The sequence below is a fragment of the Crocuta crocuta genome, unplaced genomic scaffold (assembly GCF_008692635.1).
Source record: "Crocuta crocuta isolate KB4526 unplaced genomic scaffold, BGI_CrCroc_1.0 scaffold118, whole genome shotgun sequence".
NCBI lineage: Eukaryota > Metazoa > Chordata > Mammalia > Carnivora > Hyaenidae > Crocuta > Crocuta crocuta.
The window spans coordinates 6,547,248-6,574,099 of record NW_027551558.1 but is presented as its reverse complement, the minus strand read 5'-3'; the positions used below and the strand labels follow the sequence as shown (position 1 = coordinate 6,574,099).

Genomic DNA, 26,852 nt, shown 5'->3' with positions numbered 1-26,852 from the left:
GGTAGTAACATGGCTACAAAAGAACAAAGAGAATGTGAATAGAGGAAAAAGGAAAGGTGTGAAGGGCTAGCTTCCCAAATCCTAATCTACAGTGCATTTGGAGAGAAGAAAAAAATCTGTTTTCCTAATATCTCCTTAGCATAAGCCTTGTTGGAAATGTTTGCTCTGGCAAAAGTGAGATGCCTGAGACATCCAGACAGCACTCCCAGAAACAAAGGAAGGGGGTGGAGGGTGGAGGAGAGTGAGAAGAACAGCCCCTCTCTGGAAGAACTGCAAGTTCTCCTGCCTGAACAAGAAATGCATCCTGTCCCTGTGCTCAGGGCTGCAGCCTGGAAGCTTCTCCAGAAAGGAGACCTCCCATCCCTCACAGAGATCTGGCTTTCCTTCCCTTCCCACCACATCTGTTTATACAAAGGAGAGCTGCTGGAGAACAAACAGAACCATGTTTACTGGGAGTCCCGTCCTGGGCTTGAAGCTTAAGATACAGATTTGCCCTCACCACCACGGAGGCTGAAGATAAATAGATGGTCCCAGAAAAGGAAAGAGAGAAAGCGCCGAGGGGTATAGAGCTGGTGGAATGGTTTACTCAAAAAAAAGGCCTCTCCTCAAAAGTCAAGTAGTAATGGGTACATTTACATTTTCATTTAAACACAGTGCCTCGTGTTAATCCAGGAATGCACTTTGAGCCTAAAGCAATTTCAGTGTGGGTATTTATCTTTCATCAGGAATAGCTCTTATTTTCTGTTTGGGGCCTCTAACATAGGGGAAGTTATGTTAATATGCGTATATCCAGTGTATGTTTTTGCGTACAGTGTCCAGTTGGAGAACATGGTCTTTTGAAGAAACAAAAAAAAAATTGTACTGAATTGTCAAGTAAAATGTATAACAGTTAATGAGAACCTTTATAAGGTGATCTTTTTATTATTTTTATTTACCTGGTATATTAAGATGTTCCCATTATCTTCTAGCCCCTAGATACACATACCAAAACAAGTGCTCAATCTAGCTGTCAAAATTTTAAATCCTTAATAAAAAGCAAAAAAAAAAAAAAGTTTGGACTTCGTGGGATTGGAATGCAAGAACTAAAAGGGAGGTTTCGGGGTTTTGTTTTGTTTTCTTTTGCTTTGTTTTGTTTTGTTTTGTTTTGTTTTGCAAAGGAGTAAGAGACTACCTAAATTAAAAAATAAGAACTGGTGTTTCCTATGAAGCAGATGTAGCTTCTGTGCACACTAAAGACCTTGAGACTTGAGGGACTCTCTGCCCCCTTCCCTGGATAGATACAGATAACACTTCAGAGAGCTGAATGAAACCACCCAGCTCTGGAGAGCCACAGGGGGAGTTAGCTAAGGGAGGAGCTGTTGGCTCCCTGGGTCAAGGGTGTTTTTTTGTTTTGTTTTGTTTTGTTTTGTTTTGCTTTGTTTTGTTTTGTTTTAGATCTATGAACAGAAAGGACTGAGAAATGAACCCCACTCGGTCTTGGGGCAGGCCTACAAGTGCACCCAGCAAAGACCCCACTCACTTTCCGCCAACCTAGAATTGAAAGCCTCCAAAACAGACCCAGAAGCAAAGCTGTAGTGTCTAACAAAGATCTCCCTTTGGGTACAAATTGAGAGAAGAGAAACTTTGCATGGCTTTATTAATTCATGCCCGATGCTGAAGATGTGGCTGCGACTCAGAAGGTCACGATTGTGACCAGCTGGAAATTTTCCTTTTATAATCCCACCGTTCCCGCAGAAAAATATGCCTGGCTAGAAGCCAGCTGTGCAGGTGTTCCTGCTGGAAGGCTAGGGGAGCCCCCAACCCACCTCCTGCAGCATTGCTTGTCACTGAGACTGCACCTTCTCTCCCGTTCCAGCTAGGGTGCAGACACATCTCAGTCTGCTTCTCCTTCCAGAGGCTTCTTGAGTGTTTGTAACTGTATCTAGGGATTGCAGGGTAAGCCCTCTAGGCTTTCTGCTTGCAAATTACATGCTAATATGTTGAGCCCCAGGACAGCTTGGGTTTTAATCCACTAGGAGTTCTAATGTCTTCGGGCCTTTCCCTCTGCACTGGTATCCCAGAGTGGTTCTAGCCTAGGATCTGAGGTGCCTTTCTTTTTCTATTTTTCTCATCATTCACCAGGTCCCGAGCAGATGGCGTGGCTGTGCTGGCTGTCATCACTCCTCCTATGTTTCCATGGAAACATGGGGCATGGGGACCATCTCTGCCTTGGGCTCTCTGACAGTATCCTCTGGCAAAGAACTTCAGCACTCCGGCCCCTCCCCCTTGCCTGCTCACATCCTGGAGAGTTTGAGAAGGACTTGTGGCCCTGGGAGCCAGGGTTATTTCAGAGATTATCTAAGGACATGCTCCCCACAAGTGGTTGTGAACTGGCTGCAAAATGGAAGGGGAGGGAAAGAGTGCCAATACCCTAGTTGTGTGGCACTTGTGTTGCAATGGTGGCAATATTTGGATTGTGTCTGTCCCCTCAGCTAGATTCTCTAACGCCTGAATATTGCCCACATGTCAAAAGAGAAGCTCTTAAGTTTGTAGCTGCTCATCAGGCAAGAGATACTTAATGAGTATAAGTGTGTTACTGACATTTTACCTCCTCCAAGTGCATCCCATTTTTTTAATAAAACCAGGTTTTCCCCTAAGGAATGTACATACCTTCCTCAAACTTTCCAACATCCTCCTGCCTACATAATTCACTTATATAGCCACTGAGACATTAATTAGATTCAGAAGCCCATGGAAACAGCAGAGTTGGGCAGGGTCAGAGGCCAGGCAGGGCAGAGAAAAGAGCGGGGAAAATGACCCCTTGGGAGAGGGGTAAGGAAGCAGAGGGAAATTTTTCATGCCACTCAAGTACCAAACAAGACAAAGATAATTTCAAAATGTGGTCAACTACCATAACATTGTTTAGAGAATTAAAGTATTGTCCAATTAAAGAGGTCTTTAAAAAAAAAAGTTGATTTGGTGTAAGAATTCCATGCATATGTCTTTAGCGTTAGTTGCTCCTTATATATATGGCTGGTACAAAAGACTAGTTAGTGTGTGAGGCTGACATTTTAAAAAAGAAAAGAAACAAAGCAGGCATATGTACTGAAAATTAAAATGCTGGCAGCAAAGGCATAGGCTAGTTATAAAAGTAGATCAGAAAAGTATTTCTTATCACAAATCATGTATTTTGTGCCATCCTGACCTACTTGGGGAATAATCCCATTATTTGTGATAGGAGAATCCCTTGGTGCTGGTAACAAGGACCAACCATCCTGACTTAAAATTGATATACCCACTGGCTCTTTGTCGTGCTTCTGCAAGGTGTGCAGTGGCCGTCGTGCAAGGTTCAAAGACTCTTAATCTGTTGAGAAGAGGAGATGATTAATCATAATGAGAGCAAACATTTTTATATTATAACTGGGTACCGTTCTAAGTGGCAACTCCATTTATTCCTCCTAAAACCACATGAGGTGGGTTACCATTGCTTTTTACAGGGGAGTAAATTTAAGAAACAGATAAGCATCACAAACCAAAGCATAAAGGAAAGGGGATTAGATTTAAGCAGCCACAACACTACACCACCTCCCATAACTTCTGCCTTAATTGTCTATAGCGTTGGAGTATTCCCATGCCTGTAGGTGCTTAAATAAAAAATGTAATACAAACCTACTCAGGAGGTGAAAGAGAGCAGTCTACCTCTCCCCATGCAATCTTCCTTCCCCTGGTTTTTGACCTCTGAGTTCTGCCGTACCACACCTGGAGTAAAACACGCATCGTCTCAGGTCACACTGCTCTCCTTTGCCTCATGAGAGGACTGAGTTGGACACTTTTTGTCTTTGTCAGTTTTTGTCTCTGACAGGTCTAAAATGTTAGAATTCTGTTTTCAGTGGTTCCTCCTGAATACTGTCAGACAGGGATCCCTGGAGTACATCAAGAAAGCCATAAATCTTTTTTTGTTTAGAGGTAGTTACCTCCTCCTGGGCTTAAACAAATCTTGAGGCGTTGGTCTGTTCCATATAGGAGTGGTTGCTGTTCTGCTAAGTGTTAACAGCCAGCAAGGCCAGCATGTCCAAGAAGAAGAGACTTGGTTTAGGTCTGGGGGGAAATGTGAGAAAGAACTCATAAATGGCTATAGGTGTCAGACTCTTTTCTGCACAGTACCAGAAAGTATTCAGGCATGGAGCTGATGGTCTCCATAAAGCCCCTGGAGAACACTGATGTTGCAAATGGACTAACCATGGCTCACAGCCCGAAGACAGAGAAATTTCAAAATTATGTGTTGATGGGTTAAATATTTATGTGAGCAAAGGGCAGCAGTATAATTTCCTCACAAGGTCTTCCAGGTAGTGGTATCTCCAGTAGCTCAAAGTCTATAGCAAAGGTCCTCCATCCAGAAAAAAAGAGATAGAGAGCAGAGTCTACCTCCTCAGGAAACAGACAATGGCTGCTTCTCCAATATGTATCCTCCTCTTATTTACTAGCAAAACCTAAGTTTGGTTTGGGGAAGTAATAAGCCCAACTGAAAGAACTGTATTTTCCGGGCTCTACTACAGCAAGAACTGAGCATATAACACAGTTTGGGTCAAAGAGACGTAAGAGCTAGAATTTCTTAGAAAGCTTTGCTTTCCTGAAATAGGCACCATTTCTTCCTCTAGGTCACTTCCTTCTTCTTATGCAGAATGTACCTGAAGGCCTGAGGTGAAGCAGCCATCTTGGACCTTAAGGGCAAAAACCACAAACTAGAGTTGGAAGATCTGAAGTTTAAAGGAGGCTACACCCTTGATGGTTTCTTCACACAATTATACCATTTTTGAGCTACCTGTCTCTGGACTTTTGGGGACAAAGTAAGACTCTCTGGCTGAATCTCTGTAGTAATTTTTTTCAAATCATTATAGCTGACTAATGGTGAAAACATGGTCCCCCCAGTGTGCCCAACACACTGCCCATATATTCAGGTCTTCCAGATGTCTCATATTACGTGCCCCAGCAGGGATTTCACTGCAAGAGGACCAACTGTGATTTGGAGAAGTCTATGTTTGCTTTCTTAAGTATAACCTTGCCAGAATCTTCTGGGTTCACTCCAATTATAAGAAACTATGCTCAATTGTCTGAAGACTGATTAATCTGGCTTCAGCATTTTTTAAATATTCTATATTAATAATTGTTTCTTTATTTTCATGATATTTATTAACTTGGCTAAGTTACTGTTACATCCTCACAGGGATACTAGAAAATCTCATTTCTGGAAAACAGGGCAGGAATAATAACAGTCAGCCTTTCTTGTGTCCTTGCCACATACATAAAACTATGCATGCTTAAGACTCAGTCATTGTTTCTACCAATAAACTAATTACCACTGTATGAAGCTGATTTACTTCAGAAGGAGTTTAGAAAAACAACTAATTAAGTACAGTATTTTGAAATATAAACTGCATTACAGGGTTAGAACCCCATAATAAAATTGCAGAAGCTTGAAATTTGGAAGAAACCATAGAGGCTCTCTCTAGCTAACCTTCTACCCCATGCAGGAATCTCTTCCAGATTAGCCCTCGTATGTTCAGCCTACTCATGAACATTCCTGATGATAGGTAGCTCACTCTCCTGAAAGGCTTCCTATTCCCTTTTAAGAGAGCTCAGCTCCAACAAGAGCAACATTCTTCCTCATATTTATGAATCCCAAATTAATTTCCCTGTAACTTTCTAGCACATTACTAACTTGCAGCAAGTACTCCATTAGAGCTCAAATTCACTGAATTCCTTCTCTTGGTGTTCCATATATTGAGACTTGTGGGCTCACTTAATTTCTTTGTAACAGGATGCTCCCTGTCCAGTTGGGAATACTGTACAGAGAAGGACAGCCAGTCTCTTAAAAGGAGCACGTGAAAAGGGGAATGAGAGAAACCCCACCTTCTTCCAACTGATCTTTGGTTTCTTGAAAGAAAGGAGCTTCAAAAAGAACTTGAGCTGGCCACAAGAAGGAAAATGCCAGTCACAAGATAGGGAGGCAGGAAACTCCTCAAAAGAAAGATACCTCCCTGCTGGGTCTCGAAGAAGAAGTTGCACTTTGGGAGGTAGAAAACGGGAGCCCAAGATCATAGGAGGAGGATGACAGTGAGGACAGGAAGGAGCCCTGATCAAAGCTATGAGTCTAAGGGTCAGGCTCACCCTTAAATAAAGACAGCAGCTCTTTCAAGGGATGGTTCCCTGTGCTTTTCCAAAGCTAACTCTTCTGTGATGCTTATTATAATTCTGTATACTTAGCACAGACAGTTACAATTTTATGAATGTAGCATTACTTTCTGTCACTCTCTAGACAACAATATGAGGTTTATTACAACATAAAGGGAGATTCATCCTCTTCTTCCTGAATGAGCATCAGCCCAGATCCCCATGCTGTCATCCCTGTCATCCTCCTCTAAAGAATACAACCCCAAGTCAAGGATGAAGTCATTGGGGATACTAACCCAAGCCTAGGCCTTGGGCTCGGGCTCCATGGTCACATAAGTCCTTTCAGGTATTTGTTTACTGAATGAAATTATTGAATACCGAGTACATGCCAATCAGTGGGTTAAGAAATAAGGAGAGAGGGGGAGAAGTTAAAAAAAGAGTTACAGGGGCGCCTGGGTGGCTTAGTCGGTTAAGCGTCCGACTTTCGCTTGGGTCATGATCTCGCGGTTCGTGGGTTCGAGCCCCGCGTCGGGCTCTGTGCTGACTGCCAGCTCAGAGCCTGGAGCCTGTTTCAGTCTGTGACTCCCTCTCTCTCTGACCCTCCCCTGCTCATGCTGTCTCTACCTCTCTCCTAGAAATAAATAAAACATTAAAAAAAAAAAAAAAAAGAGTTACAAAGCCCACAGTCAAGACAACATTGTACATACGCCTTCACTCACTTACTCATTCTTGAATTGAACAAATATTTACTGAGCCAGTTATGTGCTCAGAACCATGCGAGGCACTTAGGTTGCCACCCTAAGTGAAACAGACATGGTCTGACTGAGGAGGGGTACTGATTATCTTATAACGTTGATTAGTGCTATGATGAAAGAAGTGCAGGTACTCAGGGAGAACTTTCTAGAAAGAATGACGGACCTGTATTCCAAATCCTGAAATGACTTCTCCAGAATAAGGTGGGTGGGAGAGGATGAAAGAGAAGAACAGCCTCTGCATGCCATTCAGTGTTACCTGCTATGACAGAGGTGTGTCTTCAAAGCTATCAGAACAAGAGCAGGTGGGTGACACTTCTGCCTGAGACACTCCTAAAGGGTTTAATACTGAAAAGAACATTTAGGTTGGATCTAAAAGAATGAAAGCCAAAGTGGGGTAGGTGATAATGATGAAAGAGCATTTCAGGCAGAAGGAAAAGCACACAACTGAGCACAGAGATGAGAAGCATGTCATTTTCCAATGACCGAGAAGGTTCTATGTGGTCAAAGCCTTGCCTTAGGATGGGGGATTTTAGTAATCAGTGGGTAATGTTCATTTCGGAGCAGAAGCAGAATGAAGGGAGAAGGGAAAAGGAGGCAAGGACAGGGCAAGAGATTGGGGCCAGGTGGTCAGAAAACAAAAAACAAAAACCTGTTTTGCCGTTGTGAAAACATCTTAAGTGAGCAGGAAACGAACATCAGAGATTCAGTAAAGCAGCAAGTGAACAGCAACTGCCAAACCCAGGGGGACAACTAAGAGCTGAAAAGAGGAAATGGTTTCTGAGAAACCAGAGAAAGTATTTCACAAAGCACTCAGCCCAGAGGTTTTTCTTTTTTGTTGTTGTAAAATCAAGCAAAACTATAAACCCCTTCCCTCAGCACAGGCTGACCACATCATTTGCAGAGCCCAGAGCAAAATGAGAATGTTGAGGCCCTTGTGCATAGATTAGCGAGAATTTCAAATAATGACAAGCACAGGACCCTTCTAAGTGTGGGGCCCTGTGTGGCTGCCTGGGTCACACGTTCACGAAGCTGGGGCTGCATAGGTACTTTTACGCTATGGGGCACCTTTTCAGTAACAGGGTAGGTGGATGCTGGCTCCTTGAGGCCTGTGAGCAGCACATCTAGAGCCCAGCACTTGCACTCATTCAGTCTGCACCATGCTAGTCCCCTGCATTTGAGTTTATTCCAAAATGAAAGGGTTCTTTTTTTTTCCTGATAGTATTGAAAATATACACAAAGGAAGATAATTCAAGCCACGTGGATTTGTATGTGGGGAAGGAAAACATTAAACTAGAAATACTTTCAATCTTTCTTTCCCCTTTATAAAAGTCCTCAAAAAACCTTTTGTTTGCTAAGCTAGGTGAGATGATAGAGATGTAGAAGAAGGAAACGGAGGGAAGGGGGAAATTGCTTTGCAAAATAAAACAAAAAATAACAGTGATACAGGAAGAAATGAAGAACTTAGCTAGAAAAGAAAGGGAAAGGAGTAGAAATTTGGGGAAAGAAATATCTAAATGGGATTTCAGAAAGTTTTGGAATATGATATAATTGCATTCGCCAGCATCCTAATGAGCCTTAAATAAAAAACTGCATTGCTCATCGAAAGTTAGGGGAGAGAGAGACAGACAGACAGAGAGAAAATGAGAGAGAGAGAGAGAGAGAGGGAGGTGTGTGTTGGGGGAGGTGGTTTTCACACAGCTGCATATTAGAATTATCTGGGGGAAAATTCTAATGGCCTTGCCCTCTTCCAAGACAGTGTGAAGATTAACTGGTGTGAAGTAGTTGGGAGGGTTCCTGACTCAGGGGAAGCTATCACACAACTGGTCAGGATAAGGTGACTCTTTTGGCTCTAGTCCAAGTCATTTTCTTTGGTGACCTTGTCATTTCCATTGGTCCATTTGTCTATCCTTGGGTCAGTTCCACATTTTAACTACTGTTGCTTTATAAAAGACTGATGGTTGATAGAGCCAGTTACTCCCACCTTGTTCCTTAGGATAATCTTTGGGGCACCTGGTTGGCTCAGGTGGAAGAGCTTAAGACTCCTGATCTTGAGGTCATGAGTCTGAGTCCCACATTGGGTGTAGAAATTACTTAAACAAATAAAATTTTAAAAAAGAGATAATCTTCTATTCCTAGCCCTTTGTTTTTCAGTAACATTTTGGAATTAGCTTGTCAGGTTACTCACAGACTCACACACACACACACACACACACACACACTTACGCACAGGAAAAAAAACATGTTAGCATTTTGACAGAAATACTTTTGAATATGGAGATCAGTTTGAGGGAGAACTAATATTTCAACAATGTTTTATTTTCTATACCTGAATATGCTATGTCCCTCTGTTTATTTAGATTTCCCTTTACTTATATTAATTTTTCACATCCTTCTCCAGAGATCTTATATATAATTTGTTACTTTTTTCTCTAGATGTCTGACTAATTTATTCATTCTAATAATTTCTTTGTAGTTTTATTATTTCCTATGTACAGAATAATTCAACAATATCATCATGTGAGTGATGGCTGTTTTCTTCCCCTCTCTGAAATCCTGACACCTTAACTTGTCAGTGAGAACTTCACATACAGTGTTGAGTAGAAACCGTAATGATGGGCACTTTTGTCTTATACTGGTTTCAGAACTAAGGATTCTTTGTAGACCTTTCATTAGATTAAAGAATTTGCTTTATGCTCCTAATATTTTAACTTAATAGATACTTTTGTTTACTTGTTTATTGAAATCATGAATTGATGCTGCATTTTATTTTTTTAATTTTATTTTTGTAAGCCTATTTATTTTGAGAGAGAGAAAGAAAGAGAGAGCATGTAGGAGGGGCAGAGAGAGAGAGAGGGAGAAAGAATCCCAAGCAGGCTCTGCATTGTCAGCACAGACGTCAAAGCAGGGCTTGAACTCATGAACCATAATGTCATGACCTGAGCATAAAACAAGAGTTAGATACTTTATTAATTGAACCATCCAGGTGCCCTTATTGCTCATGTTTTCTGATTATGTTGTTCAAAGTAGTTTATCCTCACTTATATTTTGTCTGTTGTTCTTTCATCGCTAAGAGTTATGTTAACATTTTCCACTATAATTAGGAATTTATGTATTCTTCTAATTCACTTTGGCTTTATATATTTTAAGGTCATGTTATTCAGTACATAAAAATTTAGAATAGTTATATTATACTGGTAAGTGAACCTTGTTAAAGTATGGCATGTTCCCCTTAATCCCTAATGATGATTTTTGCTTTTAAATCTTTACCTGATATTTTTAATCTTTCTTTATGTTTTAGATGAGTCTCTTGTAAATAGCATGTAGCTGTTGTTTTTTTCCCAGCAGCCTGACAAAATTTTATTTTGGAGTTTTTAATCCATTTACATTTAATATAATTATATTTGTATTGAAGCTTAAATCTACCATCAGTCAAGAAGCTTTCTAATTGTTCTGATTGTTCTGTTTCTTTTACTTTTTAGTATTATCTTCATTTGGATTATCAGAATACATTTTTATGTATTTCTTTTCTTCTCTATTAGTTTAAAAGTTATGTTTTTCATTTTTTTAGAATTATTTAGTGCTTGCATTTGATAGCAAAATATGCATCTTTGATTTATTAAAGTCTAATATATGTGATTTTTATCCTCCTCCATGAAAATACAAATATCTTGGAACACTTTAAGTCCATTTAGCCCTCTTCTAATTTTTGTAACATTGCTATCACATATTTAGTTCTGTTTTAAATACTCCAAAACATTATCATCTTATACCCTGATTTTTTATTAGCATTATGCTTGTCCTTTGTTCCTTCTTGCACCTAATGATCCATTTAGGATCATTTTCTTCTGTTTAAAGAATATCCTTTAGTCTTTATTGTGTTTCTACCAGTGATAAATCCTCTCCGTTTTTTTTTGTCTGAAAATATCTATTTTATCCTGATTATTATTATTAATTATTATGAGTTTTTCAACTTCACTGAGGTTTATTTGACAAAAAGTTTTAAGATATTTTAAGTGTACAACATGATGAAGTGATATACATACACATTGTTAAAGAATTCCCCCACTGAGTTAATTAACATATCTATCATTTCACGTATTTCCTTTTTTGTGTATGCATATGAGAATATTAAAATCTACTCTCAGCAAATATTAGTTATAAAACAGTGTTATCAACTATATTTACCATGTTATACATCAAATCATCTGACCTTATTCATCTTATAACTGAAAGTTTATATGCTCTTACCCAACTCCTCCTATTTTTCCTACTTCCTCATCCCAGGCAACCACTTTTCTACTACCCATTTCTATGAAGGGGGGGGTGTTTATTTTCTACATATAAATGACATCAAGCACTATTTGTCTTTGTCTTATTTCACTTAGTATATGCCTTTCATGTTTATCTACCTTACTACAACAGAATTTCCTTTTTTAAATTATTTTATTTTTTTGAGAGAGAGAGAGTGAGCAGGGGAGGGGCAGACTGAGGGAAAGAGGCTCTCCCTGTGCCTCTGGCTATGCACTGTCAGTGCGGGGCATGAACTCATGAACTGAGATCATAATCTGAGTTGAAATCAAGAGTTGGACACTTAACTGACTGAACCACCCAGGCACCCTGAGTTTCCCTTTTTTTTAAGTCTTTTTTTTTTTTAATATTCCATTGTATGTATATATCACATTTTCTTGATTCATTCATCTGTTAGTACACATGATTGCTTTCATATCTTGGCTGTTGTGAAAAATACTATAAGAATATGGGAATACAGATATCTCTTTGAGATAATGGTTTTATTTCCTTTGGATATATAGCCAGAAATCGGATTACTGGATCATATGGTAGTTCTATTTTTAATTTCTGGAGAAACCTCCATACTGTTTTCCATAATGGATAACACCAGTTATCCCCACCAAAAGCTTATAGGGTCCCTATTCTCCCGATCTTTGTGAGCATTTGTTATCTCTTGTCTTTTTGATAACAGCCATCCTATGGAGTTGTAGGAGTTCTTTCTCTTATTTGGATATTAAGCCCTTACTGGAAATGTGGCTTGCAAATATTTTCTTCCATCTGAAATATTGCCTTTCCATTTTGATGACAGGTTTCTTTGTTGAGCAAAAGCTTTTTACTTTGATGTAGTCCCGTTTGTCCATTTTTGTTTCTGTTGCTTTTGCTTTTGGTGCCAAATCCAAAAGATCAATGTCAAAAAGTTTACTCTCTCTGTTTTCTTCTAAGACTTTTACAGTTTCAGATCTTATGTTCAAGTTTTTAGAGCTGATTTTTGCATATGGTATAAGATAAGGGTCCAGTGTCATTCTTTTGAAATGGCTATCCCATTTTCCCAATACCATTTATTAAAGAGACTGTCCTTTCTCTGTTATATATTCTTGGCTCTTTTGTAAAAAATTAAATAACTATATATATGTGGGGGGGCTTATTTCTGGGCTCTCCATTCTACTCTATTGATCTATGTGTCTATGTTTATGCCAATACCATTGTTTGGATAACTAAAACTTTGTAATATAGTTGAAATCAGGAAGTGTGATGCTTCCAACTTTGTTCTTTCTCAAGATTGCTTTGGCTACTTGGGGTCTTTTGTAGTTCCATAGAAATTTTAGGACTGTCTTTTCTTTCCTTTTTTAAAAAATGTTTTTATTTTATTTTTGAGGCAGAGTACAAGCAGGGCAGGGGCAGGGAGACAGGAAGACACAGAATCCAAAGTAGGCTCCAGGCTCTGAGCTGTCAGCACAGAGCCTGATGCGGGGCTCAAACCCATGAACCATGAGACCATAACCTGAGCCGAAGTTGGACACTTAACCAACTGAGCCATGCAGGCACTCCAGGATGGTTTTCTTAATCTAGCTATCTGATAGACTGTTGTAAATGTGTAGAAACACAACTGATTTTGTATGTTAATTTTGTATCTTGCAACTTTACTGAATTCATTATTAGTTCTAACAGTTTTTTGGTGCAGTCTTTAGGATCTTTTAGGATATAAAATCAGTCTTTTAGGATATAAAATCAGAAACGATTTTACATCTTCTTTTTTAATTTGTATGCCTTTCCTTTCCTTTTCTTGCCTAACTCTCTGGCTAGTGCTTCCAGAAAAGTGGTGAGAGCGGGCATCCTTGTCTTTTTCTTGATCTTAGAGGAAAAACTTTCAGCATTTCACCATTGAGTGTGATGTTAACTGTGGGCTTCTCATATATGGCCTTTATTATGTTGAAGTACATTCCCACTATTACCAGCTTGTTGAGAGTTTTTATCATGAAAAGATGTTGGATTTTGTCAAATGATTTTTTTTACATCTATTGAGATAATGGTATGATTTTTATCCTTCATATTATAAATATGGTTATCACATTGATTTGCAACTTGCATCCTGGGAATAAATTCTCACTTGACCATGGTATGATCTGTTTAGTGTGCTCCTGCATTTGGTTTGCTAATATTTTTTTGAGAATTTTTTAATCTGTCCTCATCAGGGATATTGGTCTATAATTTTCTTGTGGTGCCCTTGTCTGGCTTTGGTATCAGCATAATTCTGGCCAAATAAAATGAGCTTAAAAGTGTTCCTTCTTCTTCTTTTTTTTTTTTGGAAGAATTTGAGAAAGATTGGTGTTCAATTTTCAAGATTCACTTGGTAGAATTCACCAGTGAAGACTGAGCTAGCTTTTCTTTGTTGGGAGATTTTTTTATTGCTGATTCAAATATTATTACTAGTAATCCGTCTATTCAGATCTTCTATTTATTCATGATTCAATCTTATTAGGTTGTACATTTCTAGAAATTTGGCCATTTCTTCTACGTTATCTAATTTGTTGGTATATAACTGTACATAGTGGTCTCTTATAATCATTTGTATTTATATGGTATTCATTATAATGTCTCCTGTTTCCTTTAGAGTTCATTTGAGTCCTCTCTCTTTTTCGTGGTAAGTCTAGATAAAGGTTTGTCTGTTTTGTTTATCTTTTTTTTAAAAAACAGTTCTTACTTCCATCATTCTTTTCTATTCTCTTTTTAGTCTCCATCATTTATTGCCATTCTTTGTTATTTCTGCCGTTCTAACTTTGAGATCCACTTGTTTTTCTTTTACTAGTTCTTTGTGGTATAAAGTTAGGTTGTTTATTTGATATCTTTCATTTCTTCAGTGTGTGTTTCTTAATTTTTCTCAGTTGCTGGATTTCATCAGTTTTGGTATGTTGTATTTCAATTTTATTTGTCTCCAGATATCTTTTAATTTCCCTTTTTATTTCTTCTTTGACACACTGGTTGTTCTGTAGCATGTGTTACTCTCTACATGCATGTGAATTTTTCAGCTTTCTTCTTGTTTTGATTGATTTCTAGTTTCATACTATTGGGGTCGGAAAAGACACTTGATATTATTTCAATCTTCATAAATGTATTTAAGACTTTTCTTGTGGCCTCACAATTGATCTATCCTGGGGAATGTTCCAAGTGTACTTGAGAAAAATATATATTCTGTTGCTATTTGATGAAATGTTCTATAAATGTCTGGTAGGCACATCTGATCCAATGTGTAGTTTCAACCAGATTTTTCCTTATTGATTTTCTGTCCTGATAATTTATCCATTGTTGAAAGAGCAGTATTGAAGTCCTCTACTATTATTGTGTTGTTATTCCTCCTTTCAAATCTATTAATATTTGCTTTATATATTTAGAGGTTTCTATGTTGGGTACATAAATATTTACTGTTAAATCATCCTGATGAGTTGACCCCTCTATCATTATATAATGATCTTTGTCTCTTGTCACTTTTTGGCTTAAAGTCTATTGTAACTGACATAAGTATAGATATCCCTGTTTTCTTTTGATTTCCGTTAACATGGAATACCTTTTCTCATCCCTTTACTTTCAGTTCATTTAGTTCTTAAAGCTAAAATAAGCCTCTAATAGACAACATGTAGCTGTGTCTTGTTTTATAAACCCATTCAGCCACTGTACATCTTTTGATCGAAGAATTTAGTTCATTTACATTTGAAGTAATTGTTGATAAATTTGGATTTACTCTTGCCTTTAATTAGTTATTTTCTGTTTGTTTTGTAATGTCTTTGTTCCTTTATTTCTTTCTTGGTCTTCATCTTTGTGATTCAATGATTTTCTGTAATGGTATGCTTTGATTCCTTTCTCTCTATGTTTTGTGTATATACTATAGGCTTTTGCTTTGAGGTTACCATGATTCTCACTATATATTTTCTTTGCTACTGAATTTTATACTTTCTTAAGTTTTCCTATTACTATTTAGTGCCTTTCCATTTCAGCTTCAAGAACTCCATTGAACATTTCTTGTAGTACCAATCTAGTGGTTATGTACTCTTTCAGCTTCTGTTTGCCTGGAAAACTCTTTATCTCTCCTTTATTTCTGAAGAACAACTTTGCTGGGTAAAGTATTCTTGGTTGACAGTGTTTTAGTTTCAGCATTTGAATATATCCTCCTACTGGGAGTCCCCTTTGCAGGGACCCACGGTGGGTTGAGAGGAAAAGAAAGAGTGCCTGAAACTCCTCAAGAAACTGTCCCTGTCCCTGGAGAAGAGAAAACCCTTGGCTTGAGACACAGAGGGATCTGGTTTCCAGCTGTCCAGTCAACCTTGAGTGGGACACACTGGTCCCAGGCAACACCAGGAGAAACCACTCTTCTGCTCACCAGCTCGACCTGGAGTGGAAGCGGCGCATCTGAAGCCACTCGGCTGCTGTTAAGGTTAGGCTCAAATCCCAGTGGGGAGGTGAGAGGCTTAAAACTGCTCAGAGGGACTTGGCCTGCAGGTTTATATTGCCGGCAGTATCAATGGGGTGCACAGACTAAGATCTGGAAACAAGGCATGGCTTGGGACATAGAGTACGGCCCACTTCAGCTATGCCTGCAGCACAGGGAGATTGGACCCAAAAGAGTGAGTTGCAACGCTTTGTTTGAGAGAGGACTGGGGTGCTGCCATTTTTCTCCCCACAACCACCAAGGTGGGACCTCAGGAAGCACCCTGTGGGATGCAGTGGAGGCTAAGACACGCCTACACCAAACCATACCCATCCCCGCTAGAGAGATGCCTTTTTTTTTTTACCGGAGCTGGAGGCAAGATAACATGGATGCACTACCATGATTAATTCTAGATCAATTCTTTCTACTCAAATATATTTACCCTTGTCTCATTCGTATCCCTCCCCTCTGCTAGATTGGTCACTCTGGTCACTGGTTTGCTTAAACAGTCACAATTAATCCATTCTCTATATGTATATTCTACACCTCCACTGTTACCTTTCTGTCTCTCTCTCTCTCTCTCTCTGGAGTAATCAGACTACATAGTTTTTCTGAATAACATTATTTTCATTTCTTTCTCATTGCCTCTTAAATATTCTCCTCTTTCTCTTAATTAAGACTCCTAGTCTCTCTGCCTGGTCATTTCTCTTCCAATTTTGCTTCCTCCCTGCCCTGTCATTTCTCTCTTTATATATGCTCTTCCATCAGCACTGCATACACCCGGCTCTTTATTTGTAGTTGGGAATTCCGGTTTTATGCTTTTAGATGTCCTTTGACTTTTGGGGTTTCTTTTCTTTTCTTTTTTCTTTTTCTTTTTATTATTTGTTTTTCCTCCTTCTTTTTTTTCCTCTTCTCTTTTTTCNAGTATGGAAATAAAATAACCAAAGTCTCAACAAGAGAGACCAAAGGCACCATTCAAAGAACACTTCCTGAATGGACAGGCCCTGGACAAACAAAGAGCCTTCTTTAATACAGGAGTACTCTTAGGCACAGAGTGCATTACAAGCTTTTAAAACTAACAAGAGAAAGAAAGCTAACCAAAATGATAAAATGGAAGAACTCTCCTCTAAAGTAATTTCAGGAAGAAATGACAGCTAAAGAACTGCTCAAAACAGATATAAGCAACATAACTGAACAAGAATTTAGAACAATAGTCATAAAATTAATCTCCAGGCTTGAAAAAGGCATGGAAGACATCAGAGAAACTATTGCTACAAAGACTATGGAGCTTAAAAATAGTCGTGATGAATTTAAAAAGGCTATAAATGAAATGCATAATAAAATGGAGGCATCTAATGCATGGATTCAAGAGGCAGAAAGGAGAACAGGTGAATTAGAAGACACAATTAAAGAAAAAGAGGAGGCTGAGAAAAAGAGAGATAAACTGATCCAGGAACATGAAAGGAGAGTTCGAGAGCTGAGCAATACAACCAAATGGAACAAAATCCATACCAAAGGAATTCCAGAAGAGGAAGAGAGAGGGAAAGGTGCTGAAGGAGTCCTTGTACAAATTATAGCAGAGAACTTCTCCAATCTGGGGAAGGAAACAGACATTGAAATCCAAGAGGCACAGAGAACTCCCCTCAATCGTAACTTGAATCAATTTTCTGCACGACATATCATAGTGAAACTAGCAAAATACAAGGACAAAGAAAGAATTCTGAAAGCAGCTAGGGATAAAAGGGCCCTAACATACAAAGGGAAACCTATCAGAGTGGTGACAGACCTATCTACTGAAACGTGGCAGGCCAGAAAGGAATGGCAGGAAATCTTCATGTGATGAACAGAAAAAATATGCAGCCAAGAATCCTCTATCCAGCAAGCCTGTCATTCAGAATAGAAAGAGAGATAAAAGTCTTTCCAAATAAACAAAAATTGAAAGAAAAGAGTCAACACTAACCAGCCTTACAAGAAATCCTAAGGGGGACTCTAGAGGGAAATGCTGCAAGGAACACAAGAGATAACACCAAAAGCATGAATTCTACAAAGAACACAATGACTGTAAACCCATATTTTTCAATAATAACACTAACACTGAATGTAAATGGACTAAATGCTCCAAACAAAAGACATAGGGTAGCAGAATGGATAAAAAAAACAGAATCCATCTATTTGCTGTCTACAAGAAACTCATTTTAGACCTGAGGACACCTTCAGATTGAAAGAAAGGGATGGAGAAATATCTATCATGCTACGGGAAGTCAAAAGAAAGCTGGAGTAGCTATACTTATATCAGACAAACTGGACTTTAAAGTAAAGGCAGTAACAAGGGATGAAGAAGGGCATTATATAATAATTAGAGGATCTATGATTAGGAAGAGCTAACAATTATAAATGTCTATGCACCGAATATGTAAGCACCCAAATATATAGAAGGACTATTTCAAGAAATTAGAAAAAGCACAAGTGCAAAATCTAATAGTGCACCTAAAGGAACTAGCAGAAGAGCAATGACAGCACTCCAAATNATGAACAGACACTTCTCCAAAGAGGACATCCAGATGGCCAACAGGCATGGTGAAACGATGATGATGAGTTCACTCATCATCAGGGAAATGCAGATCAAAACCACACTGAGATACCACCTCACGCCGGTCACAGTGGCTAAAATGAACAATATAGGAGACTATAGATGCTGGCAAGGATGTGGAGAAATGGGCACCCTCCTACACTGTTGGTGGAATGTAAACTGGTTCAGTCCCTCTGGAAAACAGTGCAGAGGTTCCTCAAAATATTAACAGAACTCCCCTATGGCCCAGCAATAGCACTGCTAGGAATTTACCCAAGGGATACAGGAGTGCTGATGCATAGGGGCACATGTACCCCAATGTTCATAGCAGCACTCTCCACAATAGCCAAAACATGGAAAGAGCCTAAATGTCCATCAACTGTCAAATTAATCAAGAAGATGTGGTTTATCCATACAATGGAATACTACATGGCAATGAGAAAGAATGAAATCTGGCCATTTGTAGCAACATGGATGGAACTTGGAGAATGTTATGCTGAGCGAAATAAGTCAGGCAGAGAAGGACGATACCATATGTTTACATGTATCAGTGCATTAGGAGGAACTTAATGGAGGATCATGGGGGAGAAGAAGGGGAAAAATTCTTGGGGAGAGGGAGAGAGGCAAACCATGAGAGACTCTTGAATGCCAAGAACAAACTGAGAGTTGATGGGGGAGGGGGGAAAGGGGAATGGCAGTGATGGGCATGGAGGAGGGCACTTGTTGGGATGAGCACTGGGTGTTATATGGAAACCAACTTGACAATAAACCACTTAAAAAAATTTTTTTTTAAAGAAAGAAAGAAATACACACAGAAAAGGAGACATGTGACCACCGAGGCAGAGATTGGTGTGATGTGGCCCTGAGCCAAGGAATGCCAGGAACCACCAGAAGCTGGAAGAGGCAAATTATCTCCAAGAACTTTTGGAGGGAACACGACCCTACCAACATGTTAATTTAGTCTCAGTGAAACTGATTTTGAATTTCTGGTCTCCAGAACTGTGAGAGTATAAATTTCTGTTGTTTTAAAATTAAATAAATAAATAGAAAATAATCTATTTAAACTAAAAAAAAAAAAAGAATATATCTTCCTACTTCCATGTGGCCTCCAAGATTTCTGAAAAATCTGCTTTTAGTTTTATGGGGGGTTCCCTTGTACGTAACAAGTTGCTTTTTTTCTTGCCATTTTTAAGATGTTCTCCTGACTTTAACTTTTGTCACTTTATATATAATGGGTAAGTGAACAAAGATTTTTTTTTTTATTCATCTCTTTTTGTAACTGCTAGGATTCCTTGATCTGGACCTCTGTTTCTTTCTCCAGGCTGGGGAAGTTTTCATGCATTATTTCTTTGATGAATCTTTCTGATTCAGTCTCTTTCTGTCCTCCTTCTGGGACCCCTAGAATGTGCATATGTTTTTTTTTATGGTTTCCCATGCATCCTTTAAGCTATCTTCAATGCTTTTCATTCTTTTTTCTTTTTTGTCTTCTGATTGTATTCTACTGTCTGTTTTCATGCTCTCTTATTTTTTCTTCTACACAATCTGGTTTGTTGTTGAACTCCTTTATTGATTTTTTTTTTTAGCTCAGTTATTGTATTCTTCAGCAATGTGATTTCTGTTTGGTAATTGTTTATATTTTCTATTTCTTTGTTGAAATTCTCACTTTGTTCACAAATTGTTTTCCTAACCTCAGATAGCATCTTTGACTATTATTTTCAACTATCTCTTGGGTAAATCACTTATCTCCACTTCATTGAATCTGCTTCTGGGGATTTATCTTGATCTTTTGTTTGAAGAACTTTCCTCTGTCAATTTTTCTTGTCCCTTTATGTTAGTTTTGGTGATTAGATAAAACAGCCACCTCCCCAGTCTTAACAGAGTAGTCTTTTTAGAAGATCAAACTTGTCAATCAGAGCTCCCGGTTGCCTCTCAAACCTTTGTGATCATCCAAGCTGCTTTCTTTATTCTAAGTGGCTTTCTGTATTTGAGGTTGTCCCAAGACTTGTCAGTGTCATTGAAAGAAGAATTGCATTCAGCATCTAGATGCAGTATAATTGGAAGCCAGGCTCTCAAACAGCATCTGGAAAATCGGGAAATGGTGCTTCTGCCTGCTTTTTTGCAGGGGGGCCAGGTGTATAGCTTCGGTGGGGTGTCTTCGGGGTTTGTGGATGGAAGCCCAGTTGGCTCTCAAAGCTGGGTAATGTGGGGATTCATCCCTCAGGTAGCAGTGCAAAACTGGATGCAAATGTGAGTGCAAACCCCTTCCAGGGAGATACTAGCAACTTGGAGCATGCTAGAGAGACAGAGGGAAAGGGACGTGACTGTTGGCTTCTCTAGTTTCAAGAACAGATCACAGCCAGCCTCAAGATGTATGCTGAATTAGAAATCTAATCCTGAGGCAACAGGTTTCAAAGTTTGCAGTTAGACTCCTTCAGGGAGACTGGAAGATGGGTGATTTTTTTTCCTGCTCCTTCTGTACTAATTCCTAGGGAGATAGCACAGTAAGTGCTTGCATGCCCATTAATAACAATTTCTTTGTTTGCTATTGTCTTGTGGGTATCCTGAGCACAAAGCCCAGAGGTTTTCAGAGCTAGGTGCTTTGCGGGCCCATCCTTCAGGTGGGAGTCTTAAAAGTTGGGGTGCTAAATGTGGGGTTCAAACCTTTACTCCTCAGGAAGAATCTGGGAGTTTGGAATTCCCTCCCAACTGTATGGTGTTGTGTTGGGGGGGGGGAAGGTATGGCAAGAGTGTGTTTCAGCATTTCCTACCATTCCAAGGCAAGTATTTTCTCATTTGTCCAATGTATAGGAGTCTCTCAGATAGTTTCTGTATTTCTTTGAGAGGTAATTGCTGTGTATAACTGTACATTTGGTGGTGCCATGGGAGGAGGGAAGCAGCCTTCAATGTATCCAGTGTGATCAACCTCTCAATTTTACTTTTATTATTGAAGGATATTTTTGCTAAGTTTAAAATTCTAGGTTGACAGGGATTTTTCCAAGCAATTTAAAGATATTATATCACTGTATTCTAGCTTCTGTCATATCTATTAAAAAGTCAGTTGTCAGTTATATGTTGCTCCTGTGTATGTAAGGCCTTTTTCCTCTGGCTGCTTTTAAGATTTCCTTTTTGTTTTTCAGCTTTCAGAGGTTTTACTAGGATGTGCATAGATGTAGTTTCTTTTTTCTTTATTCTACTTGAGGTCCATAGGACTTCTTATCTGAGTTTGATATCTTTCAGTAAAAACTTCTTGTCTGAGTTTGATAAGTTCTTAGCCATTATCTCCTTAGTTACTGAGTTTGACTCATTCTGTTTCCTCTCCTGAGACTCCAATTTTTACACTTTAGAATTTTTGTCTTTTACTCCATCTTTTGCAGGTTTAATTCTCTTGCCTTCGTAAGGCTTCTTTCAGAATATGTTTTTTCTATTATATCTTCCATTAGCTAATTCTTTCTTGAACTATATGTAAACTGCTATGAAAACCATTCACTGAGTTCTTAATTTGGAGTATCACGTTTTTTATTATAGAATTCCCATTTGATTCTATTTTATAGTTTCTTTCCTGCTGCTAAAATTCTCGATCTTATCCTTTTTTTAAAAAAATTTAGACTTTGTAAACTTAGTTATCTTAAAACATGTGTCTCATGGCTCCTTTATTTGGAGCTTTTGTAGGTATATTTCCATGGTCTATTTTTTCTGCTGAAAACCATTCATACTGTCTTACATTTTTACATCCAGTTATTCTTTTAAATTACATGGTGGACACTGCAGTTTCAGAATTATTTTCAGAAAAAATTTGAGGATTACAATAATGTTATCTTTCTCCAAAGAAGTATACCATTTCTGCCAGGTTCGTAGGAGCATTGGCAGTTAAGGGTTATCTTTCTATATTTTCACAAGTTAAGGGGAATTTATACTGAAGACCCTTTAGGGACATGTCTGCTTTCAAGTCTCCATTTCTTTTAGGGTACACTCTTCATGATTCCAATCCAAATGATGGGAATTCACTTTTGCTGTTTTTCCTTTGTGGACCCTGACTTCATTGTTATCACTTGAGCCCCAGAAGGCTGTCAACAGCTTGTGTTATCCCCTCAACCATTGCCTCCAAAATCGAATTCGGCCTCCAGGAAAAAGTGGCCCTAAACACCAAACTCCCAAACTCACTTTCTTTAACCTATTTCTTCTTCTGGAGCTTAGCTCTGCAACTCTTCACTCAATTTATATATCTCATAAGTCTTTATATCCTAATTATTTTGAAACTTTTTAGACAAATTGAATAGATTTATCTGTGTGCTATGTAAAACAAAGTTTTATTTGGATTTGGGTCTTTTGCTTGGACAATGACCTTCACAGGATGGATGTAAGCTATCCGGTGTATTGGTTAAGAGCATAGGATTTGAGGCCAGCGAATCTGGGTCAAATCCTTGTTTTGCTTCTATTAGCAATGTGATTTTTGGCAGCTTACTTAAACTTTCTGATTTTCACTTCTCTCACTGGTAAAATGTGAATGATGATTATAGATTCTTTGTTGACAAATAAGTAGAATAATATTGCAAAAATATAATCAGAGTTGGCACCTAGTGTAAGCACCCTCAAATGGCAACCATTGTTATTGAATATGAACTATTTAAATATTTACTAATATCTGTCAAAGACAACTATTTTAGCTTTAAAATGATTATAATTATGAGATTTTTTTTTCATGTTGTATTTCAGAAAAGAACTCTTAGGTCATGGCTTTGGGGTCCTGGTAATACTTGCTTTGTAATTTTTCCATACCCAAATCTTAGCAGTGTTTATGCTGTAGAATTCAAGGACCCAGTGGAATACTTCCTTGCATTCTGGGGTCAATTAAAAACTCCAATTAAGGAAAATTCTGGCTTTGCCCACATATAGTTCTAAAGTTTGCTTCCATGCATGGATATGGAAGACTTCATTTGTCTGAATTTCTACAATTGCCCTAACTGTTTTTAATGTTTAGACTAGCTCCTTCTTTGCCCACAGATAAGACCAAAGGACTACCAAAAAGTCCGTATGATTACCTTCAGGGGCCGTATTGTTATAGCCCTACTTTAACCCTCTTGGCCTTGTTTTTATACATCTAGAGATTATCTACCCTTCAGGAGACTATTCCTGCCAATTCTGCCTGTTGGGCACTTGAAAGCAGGTTCATTTAAACATCAATAACTAGGAGTCTTCATTGACCTCAAGCTGCTTAAGTCCTAACCTATTCTTGACCCTAGAGTCAAAACCTTGTGAAAAGTCAATAAAAGTAGCAAACAATGCTATATTATTGTTGGCAGACATTACACAACAATGAGAGGATTTAACAATAGTTAATTATGGCTTAATAGTTCCTAACAAGTATTGAGTGTTTACAATGTAGCAGGCAATATGCACACATGCTCTGGTTTGATTCACATAACAGTCAAATGAGGTAGTCAAATCACACTGTCATTACCCTGTTTTAAAGGGGAGGAACAGTGGTTTACAGGGGCAAATTATTTAACCTGAGGCCACAAACCAGCAACAGGGTTTATGTCAGCCATTCCTAGAATCTGTATGCTCCCTATGTAGAGTATTAAGTTGAGAAACTCAGACTCTGTTTATTACGGAGGAAGCTGTTGTGACATTTTGAAGGAACAGCTACCATATTAATGGGTCTGTAGTTATTCTACAGAATTGCTCTGTTAGAATGTGTCAGAATATGTGCTAAAGACTATCCTGGTAAAAATAAAGACTGAGGACCTAATAAAAACAATCAGGGTAGCAAGCATCAAAACCAACCCGTTAGAACAGGGAGAAAAGAGACTGGCAGTAGAGGGGTATCACCTGGTCATGTAAGTGACGATGTTTAATAAATAATCCCTAAGAAGAGGCATTATCAGGTCTTGAGAAGCTCCTTAGAGAAGCTTTTAATTGACGAAATGAAAGATAACACTCCTCCAAGAATAAGACTGTGAAAAGTTAACCTTCTCAGCCCAAAAAGAATATGTGTTGCCACAAGATCTCTGACTGGACACATTTGGTGGGAATCATGTGCCAGAATTGACCCTCATTAAGGATTCTTTAAAAAAAAATTTTCTTTAATGTTTATTTATTTTTGAGAGAGAGAGACAGAGTGCAAGCAGGGGAGGAGCAGAAAGAGAGACAGAGACACAAAATCAGAGGCAGGCTTCAGGCTCTGAGCTGTCAGCACAGAGCCTGATGCAGGGATTGAACCCATGAGCTGTGAGATCATGACCTGGGCCAAAGTTGGATGTTTAACTGACTGAGCCCCCTAGGTACCCCCTAATTAAAGACTTTAAAAGCCCCCACTAAAGGCCTTCTGCAGAAGTCATTATACTTGAGGCTTTTTTACAGAGGAAAAACGAAATTATAAAAAGAATAAAATGTATTAAGTTACTTAAGGGTCCTGCTGCCTTGCCTACTAAGACAAGGTTTTGGTTTTGGTCTTGGTTCTGATTTTTTCCTGTGAATACTTAACCAACTAGAAGCCTGAGGTCTGAGGGTTAGGCCCACATTTACGCATATAGTTATTGTTATCCTCAGGAGGAGTGGAAATAAATTCCTCCTTTAACTTCTGGAAACAAAATGTAGCTTCAGAAGATATTGTGAGACTGAACAGTCCTTGACTTTATTCCAGCCTTTTAATCTAATTTGACCAGTCTGTGTAGAATTGGATTCAAGAACTGCTAATATCAAGGTTTAGGTGTGAAGGTAAAATGGTATAAAATATCTATTCCAAAGATGATGGTGATGAAGGAGGAGGGGTCATGTCATCTACAGTAGTGGCTTCCCACAGTGAAGGTATATAAATGAAGGTATATAAATGAAGTACTGTTCTGTGTAATACCAGTCAGCAATCCGGGATAATGCCTGGCACACTAAACGCTCAGAGTGCGTGTTGGGCAAATACATTTATTTAGAAAGTGCCTGAGCTGGTCAAGGCTTTGAGAGGGATCTTAAAGAATGAGTTTGGCCAGTGACAAGAGATTAGTTCAAATCAGAAAGTCAAGCAAAGTGATGCGGATGACTCTGAAGTTCTCACTCAGACAGATGGATAGGCAGTGATGCCACAAACTAAACAAGGTGACGGACAGAGGAGGAGACGTCAAAGTAATAACAAACACATGATATTTTGTCACAAATTGGGGAAATTCATGTTCAAGAGACTGGTGCATTTTGCTGAGTGTTAGAGTCTCAGATTACCTTCTCCATATTTACACAACTGGAATCCTCCTGTAACCTTTTTTTATCGGTCATTCTCTATCATTAGAGCTTGAGTCTGTATAGTTGTGGTTGTTTCAAATTTTTTATTTTTAAGTAATCCCTACACCCAATGTGGGGCCCGAACCCACAACCTTGAGATTAAAAATTGCACACTCCACTTACTGAGCCAGCCATGCGCCCTGAGTCTGTAGAGTTTTGATTTCGCTGTTTACCACAATGGGGTATTGTTTACTAAAGGCAGAGATGTGCATGAGATGCTCAGAGAACTCTCCAAAAGCAGAAACTTTATTATAATGGTTTTATTGTCACCTGCATGTATTAGAATAGGCTGTTTTCTTTTACATTATTCACTAAAGCTTAATGTTTTTCTGTGCCGATATTTTACAGATGAGGAAATTGTATTAAAATACAGCATTATTCAAGAACGCAAGGGTGGGGGTGGTTGCGAATTAAGAGATGGTCATAGCACAAAAGCAGAGAATAAAGATGAAAGAAGTAGTGAGGTTACCAAACTCAAAATAGTAAAAATTGAGTATTACTCTGGAATAAAAAGCCATGGAATAAAAAGGCTGGGAGAGATGGTCCAAGCATGAGTAATTGAGAACTTGTCTCTGGAGAGGAGAAGAAAGCAAAATGGCTCTTTAATAAATTAAGTCAATGTCTCACAAAATGTGTGTTTTCTATATTAAGCATTTCCCAAAATGTGCATTTCCCAAATTGTGGAATCTCCGAAAGATTCTAAATATTAGCAATGAAAGGCTCTGAGAAGACAGGCAGCAAAGGAAAACTAAGATCAAACTTATTTGATCAAATTTATTTCACTTCGAAATGCATTTTTCATGGAACATCTAGTACCACCTCCCAGGTAGGAACTATTGACTTAAGAAAACAATGTTTAATTTCATAGTGTCTGGTATATACTAGGCGATAAATAAATGCTTATTTTTTAATTTTTAGAGGTAATTTTCTAATAACACAATATGAAATGCTATTATGAATATTATATTTTCTCCACAATCCCTCTACCAAATTAATTAGAGTACTTTCTGTGTTGTCTTCTGTGTCCTAATTGTCTTTTTGTCCCCCCCCCCTTTCTGGGTCAGTTTTTTTGTTTTATTGTTGTTCTTGTTGCATGTGTGCAGTTTGTTTTTGTTCTTGTTTCTTTGTTCTTGAAATTATTTGAAACAATTTTTTCACAAAATGGATTTAAAAAGAATGAAGTAGACACGACCTTCAGAATCAGGACAGAACCTTAGAATTAGAAAGAATGTGGCTTTCTTAACATCTACTAAAAATAATTAAGGAAATTTCTACCATCTCAGGACCTGCCCAATTCAGGAATAAATTATTCCCTCCAGTTCCATAGCACATAGTTCCTCTGAAGCTGTTAATTCTGCTTAGATGCCTTCTGAGTGTGAGTGAAATTTAATTATCTCAT

The 26,852-nt window shown here is 38.5% G+C and overlaps 1 long non-coding RNA gene across 1 annotated transcript in view; it reads right to left on the bottom strand.

The window, feature by feature from the left end:
* Window positions 1-3,260: 3,260 nt before the first annotated feature.
* The window catches only part of LOC144219275 (uncharacterized), a 40,112-nt gene continuing 16,520 nt past the window's right edge, over window positions 3,261-26,852 (bottom strand). Inside the window, exons 2-3 of the long non-coding RNA XR_013331357.1 lie at window positions 3,649-3,738; window positions 3,261-3,343 (exon numbers count right to left, since the gene is read on the bottom strand). This is a non-coding gene — a long non-coding RNA (uncharacterized LOC144219275). The remainder of the gene's footprint in view (window positions 3,344-3,648; window positions 3,739-26,852) is intronic.